This window comes from Bufo bufo, chromosome 3 (genome assembly GCF_905171765.1).
Source record: "Bufo bufo chromosome 3, aBufBuf1.1, whole genome shotgun sequence".
NCBI classification, from domain to species: Eukaryota; Metazoa; Chordata; class Amphibia; order Anura; family Bufonidae; genus Bufo; species Bufo bufo.
In genome coordinates, this window is record NC_053391.1 from 420,066,829 (window position 1) to 420,084,613 (window position 17,785).

Sequence of the window (17,785 nt, forward strand, 5' to 3'; positions counted from 1 at the left end):
CTCTGTATATCTGCGGTATCACTGTAGAACCGCACACAACTGCTGCACAATACAAATGCACTATTGTAACGGTCGCGTACCCACACTCACAGGGTGGAGGGAAGTGACCACTGCGCTCCACCCTCACCCCTGACCCTGCCTACTTGCCTTGCAAGTCCTAATGACAGGGGACAACTGGACGGCAATTCCTAGCTTGGAATAAGTGCAGGGAGGACAGACCAGACAAACAACAGAACGAAACGGACCGAGTCAATACTAGGAGAGCAATTAAGTACAAATGGAGCAAGCAGAGAATAGTCAGGAGAAGCCGTGGTCAAAAATACCAGGAGAGTCGTGAAGTACCAAAGGAGTCAGCAGAGGATCGTCAGGAGGAAGCCAGGGTCCGGATACCAGGAGAGCAGCAAAGTACACAAGGAGCAGGCAGAGGATCGTCAGGAAATCAGCAGAAGCTAAGTACGCCAGGTCAGTCAAAAGCACATGTGGAACCTAAATAACAGGCAACCAGTGGCCAGCAGGCTGCCTGTTTAAATACTGACTAGCAAGGGTCATGGCCAGCACATGGCTCCACAGTGTGGGCTTTTTTTAACGTGTCAGCTGCTGACAATAATTTTGCCATCTGCAGCCTGTGCTGTCAACACATAAGTCGCATTAAGCCCAACACTCACCTAGGAACGACCACCTTAAGAAGACACCTGGCCTCCCATCACCGAGCCCAGTGGGAGCAACACCATCAGAACCCATAAAACCACACTCCACGTCCTGTCTCTTCTCCTTCTCCTCTCTCCTCCTATTTGTCCTCCACTCCACCTTCAACTGTTCTGTCGTCGCATTCATCTGGCAAAAGGCAGGCTTCTGTGGCCCAAATTAAACTGGTGGACTTGGAGACCTTTAGAAAATTGTGACCATTGGCACATCGCAATGGAAGGTCCCCGGAAGGAAATATTTCTCCCAGAAGTGCATCCCAGAGCTATATGGCCATGTTCAGCGACAAGAGAATATATCTAATTCACACAGTGTTGGTGCCAAGATACATTTGACCACAGACACATGGTCTAGCAAACACGGGCAGGGAAGGTACATATCTTTTACTGCCCACTGGGTGAACCTTCTGACGGCTGTCAAGCATGCAACCCGTGGCACCCGTGTGGGTTAGTGTTACCACCACGGATTAAATGCAGGCCTGCCTCTTCTTCTCCTCCTCTTACTCTATCCTCTGTCAGCTCCTCGGCTGACTCCTCCTTTTCCACTGCTACGGCATATTCCGCTGCACCCCCCAGCTCCCCAGAACCTATTCGACGTGCCAGGTGAAATGTTGCCATGCTGTGCTGCAGCTATTTTTCCTGGAAGCCAAGAGTCACACACTCCTTTCAGCTCTGCGGTCACTGGCCGATCAGTGTTTAACCCCGCATAATTTGACTTTTGGTAAAGTGGTGTGCGACAATGGTGTCAATCTGCTGAGAGCGCTGAAACAGGGCAAAATGACACACGTGTCATGCATGGCACACGTCCTGAACTTAGTTGTGCAGTGATTTGTTGCGAAATACCCCGGGGTCCAGGACGTCTTGCGGCAGGCCAGGAAAATCTCTGGACATTTTAGAAGATCTTTCACGACCGTGGCTCGCCTTGCTGACGTTCAGACGGCTGATTTGTGACTGCCCAAAGTGCTGGAACTCCACCTTGTATATGCCTGATAGGCTGCTCCAGCAGAAACATGTCGTTAATGACTACCTGTATTAACTCTGTGGCAGGACAGGTTCTGGGCAGCTTGTTTTTTTTCACCATTCCAATGGTTCAACCAGTTATTAAATCCAAGGGTTCACATACTTTTTCCACCTGCACTGTGAATGTTTACATGGTGTGTTCAATAAAAACATGGTAACATTTAATTCTTTGTGTGTTAATGATTGTCTATTGTTGTGACTTAGATGAAGATCAGATCACATTTTATGACCAATTTGTGCAGAAATCCATATCATTCCAAAGGGTTCAAATACTTTTTCTTGCAACTGTATGTGCTAAAAATTTCCAAGGTACAGGGCAAGACAGGGTAGGCACGGGGACAGGGTGATCCCACCATCAGGGTTCATCCCTGGGCAAAGGGCTAACATAGGGCGGGCACATAGGGCGGGAGAGAACCATCCCCAGTACCCACAATAAGTGCCCTAACCGCTGTCCGTCCCCCATACCTCCCATAAATGTCATTAGTGCCCCTGGAATTTGCACTTATTTATTATTTTTCACCAATTCACGGTGGTAGCTGGGCGACATCTTGTCCTGTTATGTTATTTGGTCACCCAGTTATCATGGGGTGTTACTTTTTGCTTTTTTTAAATTGAATCAATAAAAGCTACATTTTAAAAGGGCCAAACCTCTAAGCTAATACTCACTCTCACGGACACTTATACTATTGTATATCTAATTTTTCTTGGAGCTTTTTTTCTGACGCAGTGTGAGATACCCCCCTACATACAGGGGTTTGAATCAGGCATTTGAAATACAGCCATTTGAAATACAGCCTCTTTGTGGAAAGATATATTTACTTCAGGCCTACACTGGTTCAGACCGTGTGAGATACCCCCCTACATACAGGGGTTTGAATCAGGCATTTGAAATACAGCCATTTGAAACACAGCCATTTTGTGCAAAGATATATTTACTTTAGGCCTACAGAGGTTCCAGCCCTCTGAGATACTACCTCTACATACATGGGTTTGAATTAGGCATTTGATATACAGCCATTTGAAATACAGCCATTTTGGGCAAAGAAATATTTAGTTCAGGCCTACAGAGGTTCAGGCCCTCTGAGGTACTACCTCTACATACAGGGGTTTGAATTATGCATTTGAAATACAGCCATTTGAAATACAGCCATTTTGTGCAAAGAAATCTTTAATTGTGGCCTAATCTGGTTCAGGCCGTGTGAGATACACCCTTTACATACTGTCGTTCTTTTCTACTATTAATTAAACACCCATTTAGGGCAAGATCCTAAATTAAAAAAATATGAGGAGAGCGTCAAAGAAGGGACGTGGCCCAGGTCGTGGTGCTGCTGGTGGAACTCCTGTTGCAGGAAGAGGACGTGGTCGGTCTGTGCCAGCTACACGCACAAGTGAAATCCCTTCCTCAGGTGCGAGTAGGCGACAAAACCTGCAGCGGTATTTGGTCGGGCCTAATGCTGCTCTACAAATGGTAAGGCCTGAACTAGTACAGACGATAGAAGATTGGGTTGCTGACAGTGGATTCAGTTCCTTCACATTGTCTCCCACCCAGTCTCCTGCTGAAAGACCACAGTTGGCAACTGCAGTTGATGTCCATCAGTCTTTCACCTCACCCCCCTTGCAAATCAGCCAAGCAGTCTGAGCCCCAAGTAATGCAGCAGTCTCTTCTGCTTTTTGATGACTCTGTTAGCAGGGTTTCCCAGGGCCATCCACCTAGCCCTGCCCCAGAAGTGGAAGAGATTGAGTGCACCGATGCCCAACCACTTATTTTTCAAGATGAGTACATGGGAGGACCATCGAAACAGAGGTGCCAACTGCTGGGGCTTTCGAAAGAGTACAGACCGACAAGGAAGTCAGGGGTAAAGACTGGGTGGAAGATGATGTGGAGAGCGATGAGGTCCTCGACCCCACATGGAATCAAGGTCATGTGAGTGACCGATGTAGTTCGGAGGAAGAGGCGGTGGTCGCACAGCGGAAGAGGGAGCAGGGTGCAAAAGCGGAGCGGCCGTCCTCTAGACAGTACGCCTCCTACTGCCCACCGCAGCAAGGGACCGAGCACACCAAATCCAGCTCCAAGGAGTTCCCTGGCGTGGCAGTTCTTCAGACAATGTGCTGGCGATAAGACACGAGTGGTTTGCACGCTGTGCAATCAGACCCTGAAGCGAGGCATAAACGTTTTCAACCTGAGCACAACCTGCATGACCAGGCATTTAAGTGCAAAGCACGTGCTGCAGTGGAGTAGACACCTCAAAAACCAAGAAAGGTCTCTGGCTCCTCCTGCTTTCTCTTCTGCTGCAGTCGCGGCCTCTTCATCCACCTCTGGAGTGACAGTGCCACCTGGCACCCCACAAACAGAGGATCTGCCAGCAACACCAACACCTGGGTCAACAAGCATCTCCACAATGTCACACGGAAGCGTTCAGCTCTCCATATCCCAAACGCTGGAGAGGAAGAGGAAGTACCCCCCTACCCACCCGTGATCCCTAGCCATGAATGCCAGCATTTCTAACTTACTTGCCTTTGAAATGCTGTCATTCCGTCTGGTGGAGACAGATAGTTTTAAAGGCCTTATGGCAGTGGCTGTCGTGCCTAGCCGCCACTACTTTTCAAGGCGAGCCATCCCTTCCCTTCACAACCAAGTAGGGGAAAAAATCAGGTGTGCCCTGCGCAACGCCATCTGTGGCAAGGTGCACCTGACTACTGATATGTGGACCAGTAAGCACGGTCAGGGCCATTATATCTCTATCACAGCACACTGGGTAAATGCAGTAGTGGCTGGGCCTGAGGCGGAGAACAGTTTGACGCATGTCCTTCCACCACCGAGGATTGCAGGGCACTTCAGTTTGCCTACTGTTGCTTCCTCCTCCTACTCTGCTTCCTCATCCTCTACCAGCTCCTCATCCGGTCAGCGTAACACCTTCACCACCAACTTCAGCACAGCCAGGGGTAAACGACAGCAGGCAGCTTTAAAACTTATCTGTTTGGGGGACAAACCCCACACCGCGCAGGAGCTGTGGACGGGCCTTGAACAACAGACCGATGAGTGGTTTGTGCCAGTCAGCCTCAAGCCCGGCCTGGTGGTGTGCGATAATGGGCGAAATCTCGTAGCAGCTCTGGGACTAGCCGGTTTGATGCACATCCCTTGCCTGGCGCATGTGCTGAATTTGGTGGTGCAGAGATTCCTTAAAAATTACCCTGACATGTCAGAGCTGCTGCATAAAGTGTGGGCCGTCTGTGCGTGCTTTTGGCATTCTCACTGTGCTGCTGCTCGCCTGTTAGCGCTGCAGTGTAACTTCGGCCTTTCCGCTCACTGTCTCATATGCAACGTGCCCACAAGGTGGAACTCCACCTTACACATGCTGGCCAGACTGTGCGAGCAGCAGCAGGCGATAGTGGAGTTTCAGCTGCAGCACGCACGAGTGAGTCGCGCGGCGGAACAGCAACACTTCACCACCAATCACTGGGCCTCCATGCGAGACCTGTGTTCCTTGTTGCGCTGTTTCGAGTACTCCACCAACATGGCCAGTGCCGATAACGCTGTTCTCAGCGTTACTATCCCACTTCTATGCCTCCTTGAAAAAACACTCCTGGATGATGGAAGAGGATGTGTCACAGGAGGAGGAGGAGGAAGTGGGATCATTTCGTAGGGTTTCCGGCCAGTCATTCCCAAGTGGCTCCGAGGGTGGGTTTCTGCACCCACAAACCCAAGGTACACAATTGTCCAGCCAGGGCACAGTTCTGGAGGATGAGGAGGTGGAGGATGAGGAGATGCAGGAGGAGGAACCATGTTCACAGCAGGGTGGCACCCAGACCAGCTCATGGCCATCACTGTTGCGTGGATGGGGGGATACAAAGGACACAGACGATACACCTTCCACAGAGGACAGCTTTTCGTTGCCTCTGGGCAGCCTGGCAAACATGAGCGATTACATGCTGCAGTGTCTCCACAACGACCGCCAAGTTGCCCATATTCTAACGTGCTGATTACTGGGTGGCCACGCTGCTGGATCCCCGTTACAGAGACAAAGTACCGTCCTTAATTCCGTCACTGAGCGTGATCGTAAGATGCGCGAGTACAAGCGCACGCTGGTAGATGCGCTGCTGATGGCATTCCCACCTGACAGTGGGCGCACAGTGGAAGCACAAGGCAAAGGCAGAGGACGAGGAAGAGGTCACCAACGCAGCTGGGGCACCGCCAGCACCTCAGAAGGCAGGGTTAACATGGCCGAAATGTGGAAAAGCTTTGTCAGCCCGCCAACACCACCAGCTGATATGGAACGTCTTAGCAGGAGGCAGCATTTCACCAACATGGTGGAGCAGTATGTGTGCACACGCCTACACGTACTAAATGACGTGTCTGCCCCCTTCAACTTCTGGGTCTCCAAATTGGGCACATGGCCTGAGCTTGCCCTTTACGCCTTGGAGGTGTTCGCCTGCCCTGAAGCCAGTGTATTATCTGAACGTGTGTTTAGCACGGCAGGGGGCGTCATCACAGACAAGTGCAGCCGCCTGTCCACAGCCAATGTGGACAAGCTCACGTTCATTAAAATGAACCAGGCATGGATCACTCAGGACTTGTCCGTACCTTTTGCAGAATAGACATGTATACCGGCACTAAGCAGCCATTGTTATACTGCAGCGCAATTGCTCATGTTTGTATTTTGGATATTTCACACCAATTTTTGGGTGTATAGTACCACTGCTCTACCTAGTAGGCCGGTTAAAAAATAAATAAAAAATTGTCATTAATATTTTCTGGTGAAATTAACAAATTTTTGGGTGTATAGTACCACCTGGTAGGCCAGTTAAAAAAAAAATTTAAAATTGTCATTAACATTTTCTAGTGAAATTCACCAATTTTTGGGTGTGATGTACCACTGCTATTCCTAGTAGGCCGGTTAACAGAAAAAATATATTTGTCAGTTACATTTGCAGTTGAAATTCAACAATTTTTGGGTGTGAAGTACCACTGGTATACCTAGTAGACAGGTTAAACAATAAAAAAATTGGTCTCTTACATTTTATGGTGAAATTCACCAATTTTTGGGTGTATAGTGCCACTGCTATACCTAGTATGACGGTTAAAAAAAAATAAAAAATTGTCATTAACATTTTCTGGTGAAATTAACCAATTTTTTGGGTGTATAGTACCACTGCTATACCTAGTAGGCCGGTTAATTAAAAAAATATATTTGTCAGTTACATTTTCAGCTGAAATTCACCAATTTTTGGGTGTATAGTGCCACTGCTATACCTAGTAGGCCGGTTAAAAAATAAAAATAAATTGTCATTAACATTTTCTGGTGAAATTCACAAATTTTTGGGTGTATAGTACCACTGCTATACCTAGTATGACGGTTAAAAAAATAATAAAAAACTGTCATTAACATTTTCGGGTGAAATTTACAAATTTTTGGGTGTATAGTGCCACTGCTATACCTAGTATGACGGTTAAAAAAAAATAAAAAATTGTCATTAACATTTTCTGGTGAAATTAACCAATTTTTGGGTGTATAGTACCACTGCTATACCTAGTAGGCCGGTTAACAAAAAGAATATATATTTGTCAGTTACATTTTCAGTTGAAATTCAACAATTTTTGGGTGTGAAGTACCACTGCTATACCTAGTAGACGGGTTAAACAATAAAAAAAATTGTCTCTTTTATTTTATGGTGAAATTCATTAATTTTTGGGTGTGAAGTACCACTGCTATACCTAGTAGGCCGGTTAACAAAAAAATAATAATTTGTCAGCTACATTTTCTGGTAAAATTCAGCAATTTTTTGGTGTGATGTACCACTGCTATTCCTATTAGAACGGTAAAAAAAAAAAAAAAAACATTTGTCAGTTACTTTTTATGGTCAAATTCACCAATTTATGGGTGTAATATACGTGTCATATGGGTGAAATTTTTTTTGTCATAGACCCCTGCTCTACCAAGTAGACAGGTTAATTAATTTCTGTAATTTTTCTGTTACATTCTTGGGTTGACATTATACAATTTTAGACGTGAATAAACCCTCTGCATAGGTGACAGGGAATAAAATTTCTGAAATGCTTCTTTAATTGATGCGCGCCACCTCCTTTGATTCAATGCTTAAACTTAAGCAAGTTGTACCACATTTAAGCTTCAATACTTTGTCCCACATTTCCGCTATACTCTTCTGGCCAACATTTGCGCCTCAATAGCTTTTCCCACGATTCCACTTGACTATTTTGGCCCAAATTTGGGCTTCTGTAATTTGTCCCACATTTGCGCCTCAATAACTTTTCCCACATTTCTTCTTGATCCCAAAATTTTTTAAATAAATTTATCTCACTTAAATTTGGTCTTTTTCTCACGCTCCCTCTCCGGCCTGGAACCCTGATTCCCCGCCACCCGTAATCACCATGGTAGGCGCATAAAAGAACATCGAAAGTTGATAGAGCAGATATCAAATTGGATCGTTAACATCATGGGGACGTGCAACATGGTGGGTGGGGCAGTAAGTATGCACACGCCTACACGAACTAACTGACAGGGGACAGCCCCTGCAACTTCTGGGTCTCCAAATTGGGCACATGGCCTGAGCTTGCCCTTTATGCCTTGGAGGTGCTGGCCTGCCCTGCAGCCGGTGTATTGTCTGAACGTGTGTTTAGCACGACTGGAGGGTTATATTTCCCAATGTTTTGGGGTGTACCCTAATTTAAAAAAATAAATTTAAAACCAAAAAGCAGTGTAGGCTACCTCCTCCTCCTCCACCGCCACTTCCACCTACACCGCCACATCCACCGCCTCCTCAACCTCCTTCTCCATATGGACCTGTTCCTCCTAGATCAAGATTACTATTTTTTACGTATTTTATGTTATTTTAAGTCATTTCCCTATCCACATTTGTTTGCAGAGCACTTGCCATGCTCTTAACCACATTTTGACGCCCTCTATCCCTTTCCATGACATTTTTACAGTCATTTTAGTGCTCAAAAGTTCGGGTCCCCATTGACTTCAATGGGGTTCGGGTTCAGGGTCAAGTTCGGTTCGAGTTCGGGTCCCGAACTCGAACTTTTTTCCGAAGTTTGGCCGAACCCGTCGAACCCGAACATCCAGGTGTCCGCTCAACTCTAGTCATTATTTCAGAAGACTTAAAGGCAGGCAGACAATGTCACAGAGCAGCAGGAAATGCTAGCAGAATGCTTGGGTGTATAGGGAGAGGAATTACCAGTAGAAAGAGCACTAGTGAGACCTCATTTGAAGTATTGTGCACAGTACTGGAGACCATATCTCCAAAAGGATATTGATACTTTGGAGAGAGTTCAGAGAAGAGCTACTAAACTAGTACATGGATTGCAGGATAAAACTTACCAGGAAAGATTAAAGGACCTTAACATGTATAGCTTGGAAGAAAGACGAGACAGAGGGGATATGATAGAAACTTTTAAATACATAAAGGGAATCAACAAGGTAAAAGAGGAAAGAATATTTTAAAGAAGAAAAACTGCTACAAGAGAACATAGTTTTAAATTAGAGGGGCAAAGGTTTAAAAGTAATATCAGGAAGTATTACTTTACTGAGAGAGTAGTGGATGCATGGAATAGCCTTCCTGCAGAAGTGGTAGCTGGAAATACAGTGTAGGAGTTTAAGCATGCATGGGATAGGCATAAGGCCATCATTCATATAAGATAGGGCCAGGGGCTATTCATAGTATTCAGTATATTGGGCAGACTAGATGGGCCAAATGGTTCTTATCTGCCGACACATTCTATGTTTTTATGTTTCGAAGCGGTGACTGTGCTAGCACACACTAGGAAAATATGCAGGCCTTTTGGTTGCTGGGAGTGTGGTAGTGCATATAGGCTGTTGCTTTTTATTATAGTGTGCAAGGGTACCCAGGGAGGTGGTAAGACCTGGATACGAATAGTATATAATGTGATTGAAAAATGAATCAAGCCACAAAAGGAGGCAATATGGACAATCACAATACATTAGTAATTGCCTTGTATTAACCTTGTCTAGATGATAAATGTAATTTGCTGAAGTGGGACAACCTCTTTAAGAAAATTGTCTCTGATACCATATGCTCAGATACGGTAATGGGTAATTACATGCATAGAGCTATTTGCAGATGAGATGTTGACTCAGCTATTAAGCTCATAGCGTGTTTAAAAGGCTGGGTGGTGACTTAGAATAGCAACATTGCAGCTGGTGGTGTGAAATGGTTAGTTTCTTTTCCTTTTGAAAGAAAAACTAATAGAGACTAGAGATGAGCAAATCAATTCTATCAATTTGGAACTTGTCTAAAATGTCTTGTGATTCATTTTGGGCAATTCAGAGAGACGCCCACGCATAATACTCCACTGGAAAAGAGATGGGCAAGCAAACTCTCTTTAAAAAGGACAAGAGAACTAAACTGATTGGCTGTTCTTTCTTTCAAATCAATTTGCTTATCTCTAGTGCATACATATTGTTTAAACCATAATCAGCATAATCTTGCCTCTCTTAAAAAGTCTAAACCAGAGGACTTTGAGACTGACAAGTGTACCGGTTAATGCATCCAGAGTGTTGGCAGGTATTTCAACAGGTAACAGGAAAATATGTACACGTAATTGAGATGTGAATTGATGGCTTTCATAATCTGTGAAAACACCTCATTTATATTTATATTCCTGAGTCACTGGAGGTGACATAAGTCAATCATTTTGTGTCTGGATTAATAAAACATGCACATATTTCTTTATTTTTCAGGCTGTGACATTAACATGCATTATCCCCTCAGAGCTGTTGGCCCTCAGAGCTGTTGGCAAAGGGTATTTTGACAATCACTATTTGTGGTTGTCAGATTTGTTAGAATAATTGAATTAAAGATTTTTGACAACAGTAACTAGAGATCGTGCATTTTTATTTTAGTGATAAAAATCATTAAAGGCCTGTCAGTAAATCCCCAGTCATAACTAATATCATTATGTTAATATTTGTACAATATTTCTTTACACTGCGTGCAGAATTATTAGGCAAATGAGTATTTTGACCACATCATCCTCTTTATGCATGTTGTCTTATTCCAAGCTGTATAGGCTTGAAAGCCTACTACCAATTAAGCATATTAGGTGATGTGCATGTCTGTAATGAGAAGGGGTGTGGTCTAATGACATCAACACCCTATATTAGGTGTGCATAATTATTAGGCAACTTCCTTTCCTTTGGCAAAATGGGTCAAAAGAAGGACTTGACAGGCTCAGAAAAGTCAAAAATAGTGAGATATCTTGCAGAGGGATGCAGCACTCTTAAAATTGCAAAGCTTCTGAAGCGTGATCATCGAACAATCAAGCGTTTCATTCAAAATAGTCAACAGGGTCGTAAGAAGCGTGTGGAAAAACCAAGGCGCAAAATAACTGCCCATGAACTGAGAAAAGTCAAGCGTGCAGCTGCCAAGATGCCACTTGCCACCAGTTTGGCCATATTTCAGAGCTGCAACATCACTGGAGTGCCCAAAAGCAGAAGGTGTGCAATACTCAGAGACATGGCCAAGGTAAGAAAGGCTGAAAGACGACCACCACTGAACAAGACACACAAGCTGAAACGTCAAGACTGGGCCAAGAAATATCTCAAGACTGATTTTTCTAAGGTTTTATGGACTGATGAAATGAGAGTGAGTCTTGATGGGCCAGATGGATGGGCCCGTGGCTGGATTGGTAAAGGGCAGAGAGCTCCAGTCCGACTCAGACGCCAGCAAGGTGGAGGTGGAGTACTGGTTTGGGCTGGTATCATCAAAGATGAGCTTGTGGGGCCTTTTCGGGTTGAGGATAGAGTCAAGCTCAACTCCCAGTCCTACTGCCAGTTTCTGGAAGACACCTTCTTCAAGCAGTGGTACAGGAAGAAGTCTGCATCCTTCAAGAAAAACATGATTTTCATGCAGGACAATGCTCCATCACACGCGTCCAAGTACTCCACAGCGTGGCTGGCAAGAAAGGGTATAAAAGAAGAAAATCTAATGACATGGCCTCCTTGTTCACCTGATCTGAACCCCATTGAGAACCTGTGGTCCATCATCAAATGTGAGATTTACAAGGAGGGAAAACAGTACACCTCTCTGAACAGTGTCTGGGAGGCTGTGGTTGCTGCTGCACGCAATGTTGATGGTGAACAGATCAAAACACTGACAGAATCCATGGATGGCAGGCTTTTGAGTGTCCTTGCAAAGAAAGGTGGCTATATTGGTCACTGATTTGTTTTTGTTTTGTTTTTGAATGTCAGAAATGTATATTTGTGAATGTTGAGATGTTATATTGGTTTCACTGGTAAAAATAAATAATTGAAATGGGTATATATTTGTTTTTTGTTAAGTTGCCTAATAATTATGCACAGTAATAGTCACCTGCACACACAGATATCCCCCTAAAATAGCTAAAACTAAAAACAAACTAAAAACTACTTCCAAAAATATTCAGCTTTGATATTAATAAGTTTTTTGGGTTCATTGAGAACATGGTTGTTGTTCAATAATAAAATTAATCCTCAAAAATACAACTTGCCTAATAATTCTGCACTCCCTGTATATATTAATCTTTTTGCCTTTATTAAAGGCCTATGAAAAAAACTACTACCACTAATTCTCTCCATTGTGCGGCAGCTTTAATGTGTGCATGTCTGCTCAGGGAAAGAACCAAGACTCTATTACTTTATGTCTTTCATGTGCAGCAGAGTCCCCTGCCGACTGGCTTTGTGTGTAGGTTATATTTATGGCATGAACTTTCTCTGCTAGAGTTTTACTAATCATTAAGGGTTATAGCAGTGCTCTGCAACTTATGATTCTCCAGCTGTTATGAACTACAAATCCCACCAGGAGTTTTTCTTAAATTTCTCTACAACAAAAGCTATGTGAAATTAGTTGCATTTACTGGAATCATTCAGGATCTTTATGCTGCCCATACTGAGGGTCGCATAAGGTATTGTGATTCCAGCATTCTGTCGGTTATGTGTGTGGAGTGTAGTTTTACAGAACTGTGTGCCAACCTCAATATTCATGAGTTTCATGTTAACCCTAAACTCCAGCCTCTGATTGACAGCTTTACAGCTTTCTCATTACGCACAGTAATATGGGCTAGAGGGCAGAGTTAACCAGCAACTCATCAATATTGAGGACTCGGCAACCATGCATCAATGTAAAAAGATTCCAGTGCTGCAACTGAAGATTAAGCTTCTCTAAAACTATACCCCACACACCTAAAAGATAGCACTCTAGAATGAACATATCTGTCACTATCTTATGCTGCCCTCAGAGAATGCAACAGAAAGGTGATAACAGATTCTCTTTAACCTCTTCAGGATCAGGACACATGACGTTCCGGTACGGCATGTTGTCCTGGTACTTAAGGACACATGACGTACCGGTACGTCATGTATAGTTCCGATCACTGCCGCCCAGTTGGCGGTGATCGAAACCCGGGGCCTGCTCAAATCATTGAGCAGGCACCTTGGCTAAATGCGCAGGGGGGGTGCGTCAATTCAGACCTGCGGCTTGTGACTTTTACCTGTGGTTGCGGCGGCTGGCGGCGGTTCCATCGGGTCCCCATGCGGCTGTGGGGGGGACCAGATGGCATCGGGCTGCCGTTCGGTAACGAGCCTGTGAGATCCAGCCCCCTAGATCTCACAGGCCGGAAGCTGTATGAGTAATACTCACTGTATTACTCAAACAGCCAATGCATTCCAATACAGAAGTATTGGAATGCATTGTAAAGGATTAGACCCCCAAAAGTTAAAGTCTCAAAGTGGGACAAAAAATAAAGTGAAAAATTTTTTTTTTTTAATCTTTCCCCCCAAAAAAATTCAAAGTTTCAAGTAAAAATAAAAACTTCATTTTCACCAAATAAAGTAAAAAAAAATTGGTAAGAAATAGGGGGGAAAAAAAAGTATACATATTAGGTATCGCCGCGTCCGTATCGAACGCCTCTATAAACATATCACATGACCTAACCCCTCAGATGAATACCGTAAAAAAAAAAAATAATAAAATGTGCTAAATAAACCATTTTTTGTCACCTTACATCACAAAAAGTATAATAGCAAGCGATCAAAAAGTCATATACACCCCAAAATAGTGCCAATCAAACCGTGATCTCATCCCGCAAAAAATGAGACCCTGCCTAAGATAATCGCCCAAAAACTGAAAAAACTAAAACATGATTTTTTTTGCTTCAAAAATGAAATCATTGTGTAAAACTTGTATAAATAAAAAAAAGTATACATATTAGGTATCGCAGCATCCGTAATAACTTGCTCTATAAAAATATCACATGACCTCAGGTGAATACCGTAAAAAAATAAAAATAAAAACTGTGTAAAAAAAGCCATTTTTTTTGTCACCTTACATCACAAAAAGTGTAATAGCAAGCGATCAAAAAGTCACACGCACCCCATAATTGTGCCAATCAAACCGTCATCTCATCCCGCAAAAATCATACCCTACCCAAGGTAATCACCCAAAAACTGAAAAAATTATGGCTCTCAGACTATGGAAACACTAAAACATGATTTTTTTTTGTTTCAAAAAAGAAATCCTTGTGTAAAACTTACATAAATAAAAAAAAAAAGTATACATATTAGGTATCGCTGCATCCGTGACAACCTGGTCTATAAAAATACCACATGATCTAACCTGTCAGATGAATGTTGCAAATAACAAAAAAAATAAAACCGTGCCAAAACAGCTATTTCTTGTTACTTTGCCTCACAAAAAGTGTAATATAGAGCAACCAAAAATTATATGTACCCTAAACTAGTACCAACAAAACTTCCACCCTATCCCGTAGTTTCTAAAATGGGGTCACTTTTTTGGAGTTTCTACTCTAGGGGTGCATCAGGGGGGCTTCAAATGGGACATAGTGTAAAAAAAAAACTGTTCAGCAAAATCTGCCTTCCAAAAACCGTATGGCATTCCTTTCCTTCTGCGCCCTGCCGTGTGCCCGTACAGCAGTTTACGACCACATATGGGGTGTTTCTGTAAACTACAGAATCAGGGCCATAAATATTGAGTTTTGTTTGGCTGTTAACCCTTGCTTTGTAACTGAAAAAAAAATATTAAAATGGAAAATCTGCCAAAAAAGTGAAGTTTTGAAATTGTATCTCTATTTTCCATTAATTCTTGTAGAACACCTAAAGGGTTAACAAAGTTTGTAAAATCAGTTTTGAATACCTTGATCGGTGTAGTTTCTTAGGCCTCTTTCACACGAGCGTGTCCGGATAAGGTCTGGATGCGTCCCGGTGCATTGCGGCAAACCCGTGCGAGTAGGAACGCAATTGCAGTCAGTTTTGACTGCGATTGCGTTCCGATGTTCAATTTATATCACGCGGGTGCAATGCGTTTTGCACGCGCGTGATAAAAACTGAATGTGGTACCCAGACCCGAACTTCTTCACAGAAGTTCAGGTTTGGGTTAGTTGTAGTGTAGATTGTATTATTTCCCCTTATAACCATGTTACATGAATACAGAATGCATAGTACAATAGGGCTGGAGGGGTTAAAAATAATAATATTTAACTCACCTTAATCCACTTGTTCGCACAGCCGGCATCTCTTCTGTCTTCATCTGTGAGTAATAAGACCTTTGTAGATGTCACTGCGTTCATCACATGGTCCATCACATTAACCATCACCATGGTGATGGATCATGTGATGAGCGTAGTGACGTCATCAAAGGTCCTATTGCTCACAGATGAAGACAGAAGAGATGTCGGCTGCGCGAACAAGTGGATTAAGGTGAGTTAATTTTTATTTATTTTTTTAACCCCTCCAGCCCTATTGTACTATGCATTCTGTATTCAGAATGCTATTATTTTCCCATATAACCATGTTATAAGGAGAAATAATAATGATCGGGTCCCCATCCCGATCGTCACCTAGCAACCGTGCGTGCAAATCGCACTGTCCCTTGCCAGCGCTGCAGCAAGGGACACGCCTCATACAAAAAATCAGTCCAGTGAGCGCAGACACCGGAGCCTATACCGGGCGAACGGAGCGGCGCCCAGACATACTAGTAATTGCAGGGGGACCCCTGGGCGCCGCTCTGCCCACTGATATAGATGGTTTTTAGTTTGTATACAAGTGAAAGGTCCTCTTTAAATTTTTTGCCATTAAAACACTTTGTTATAAGGGGAGACAGAACAGAAGATATTAAAGAGAACCTGTCAGCAGGATATTGCCCTACAAACTGCTCACATTACTTGTACAATCATTTCATTTTGTCCCCAATGTTTTTTTTTTTCTTCTTCTGTTTCATCCACTGAGTCAAGTTATGACCAAATCCCGCCTCCTAGTCAGTGATTATGTTTTTTTTTTTTTATCACAGGCAATATCATCAACTTGTCTTCCTGTAGGATGTTGCCTGTGATGAAAAATGCCAATCAATAGACAGGAAGTAGGAATTGGATGCAGAGGAAGCAGTCACATAAAGTGACAGCTTCTGCATCAGTGACTGTATTGACATAGGAAAGAGAAGAATTAGCACAGGGAAAAACAGGAATGGAGAAGTGCTAGTTCATGAGATCTTGTTAGAACTCACCTACAGCATGCACTTCTGGGAGGGACAACCACAGGAACCAAATTTGAAGGTAGCAGCATGAATATTGCTGGCTGATACTTTGTGCAACTTAAGTTAAATACTAACCTACCCGTATGTAAAAAAAAAAAAAAAAAAAAAATTAACCATGTTAAAGCTGTCCAAACCATATTTTTCTACAAACATGGTTTTCTACAAACATGGTAAAAAGCAACACTACATTTCAGCAAAATATATTGAGTGCCAGATTAATATTTCTGTATGACATTCATGCCCATGGTTTGCTAGAGTGGTTCTGATCCAGGTGGGCTATATTCATGATTAGTTGGCATAAGGCCCCGATGAAGCTGATGATTGTCAGGAAAGAAGTGTTCTTTAACAACAATTACCTGCTGGTCAGCGGAGGTGACCACTTATATTTCATGCATTGATTTCCTCCAAAGTATGGGGATATGCAATCGCTAATGCCATTGACCGTCCTCATACATAATCATTGTTTGCCAGCAGAAGAATGTCACTTGAACAGCATGATTTGCTGCCAAAATACATTATTTGGGGTGACTTCATCAATGATTTTATCACCCAATGAACGAACTTTACCCAATCATGCGAATGCTTGTTAGTGATACTCGGCCTAAATATCAGGCAGTGTAAAGGGGCCTTATATAAGCAAGAACCCACTTCATGTTTACTTAACTAGCCAATAGGTGTTAAAAGATAATAAGCTAAAACTGGTAGTATTGCATTACTTTACACATACTGTCACGTATGCCACTCTGAAGATATAAAAAAACACATTAATTAAAGGAGAAAGTGAACTTGAACTGTGATGTAACTGAATAAATATAGCGCAAACCAGCTGTCAAAGTAAATATCAAACAACATTAATATCTGTATAGTCTCCCAGTGAAACTACTGTGAATCATTTCAAGAGAGCTGATATATGGCATCAGTAATTCTGGCAATAAAATACATAGCATGGCAACCTTTGTCCTAATCTCCTCTTCGGCCTTGGATGCATGTCAAGTGCAAAATAAATAGGAGAAATTTTTATTGCATTAGGTGTGTAAAAATTGAATGACCTTGTACACACACTTCCTGAAATAAATAACCCCATTACTTACCTTGATCATATATTTTTGAGAAATCATAAACAGTAAAAACAAATCCAGCATTCATATTTGTATGCTGATGCTGTGTTTCTGGTAATATCATTCTGTTGTAACACTAAGGGTTTCTACACTTTAATAATTTAGATCAGATATATTATCTTAGCTGTAAAAGGTAAAGGCATAACAATCTAATTTGCCTACTTGTCAGCTACCCAGAAAAATAACTATACTCTATGGCACATTTCTCTGATAGCACATCCTTTTCCAACTCTTTTAGGGTGCTTTCACACAAAGCACTGTTGGGAAAAATTCCAAATTTTATGCAGTATAGGGAGCCAAACCCAGAAACGGAAACAAAAGAAATGGCAAATCAAATGTTCTATCCCTTTATGGCTTTGATGCCAAAAACTAAATTATAAAACA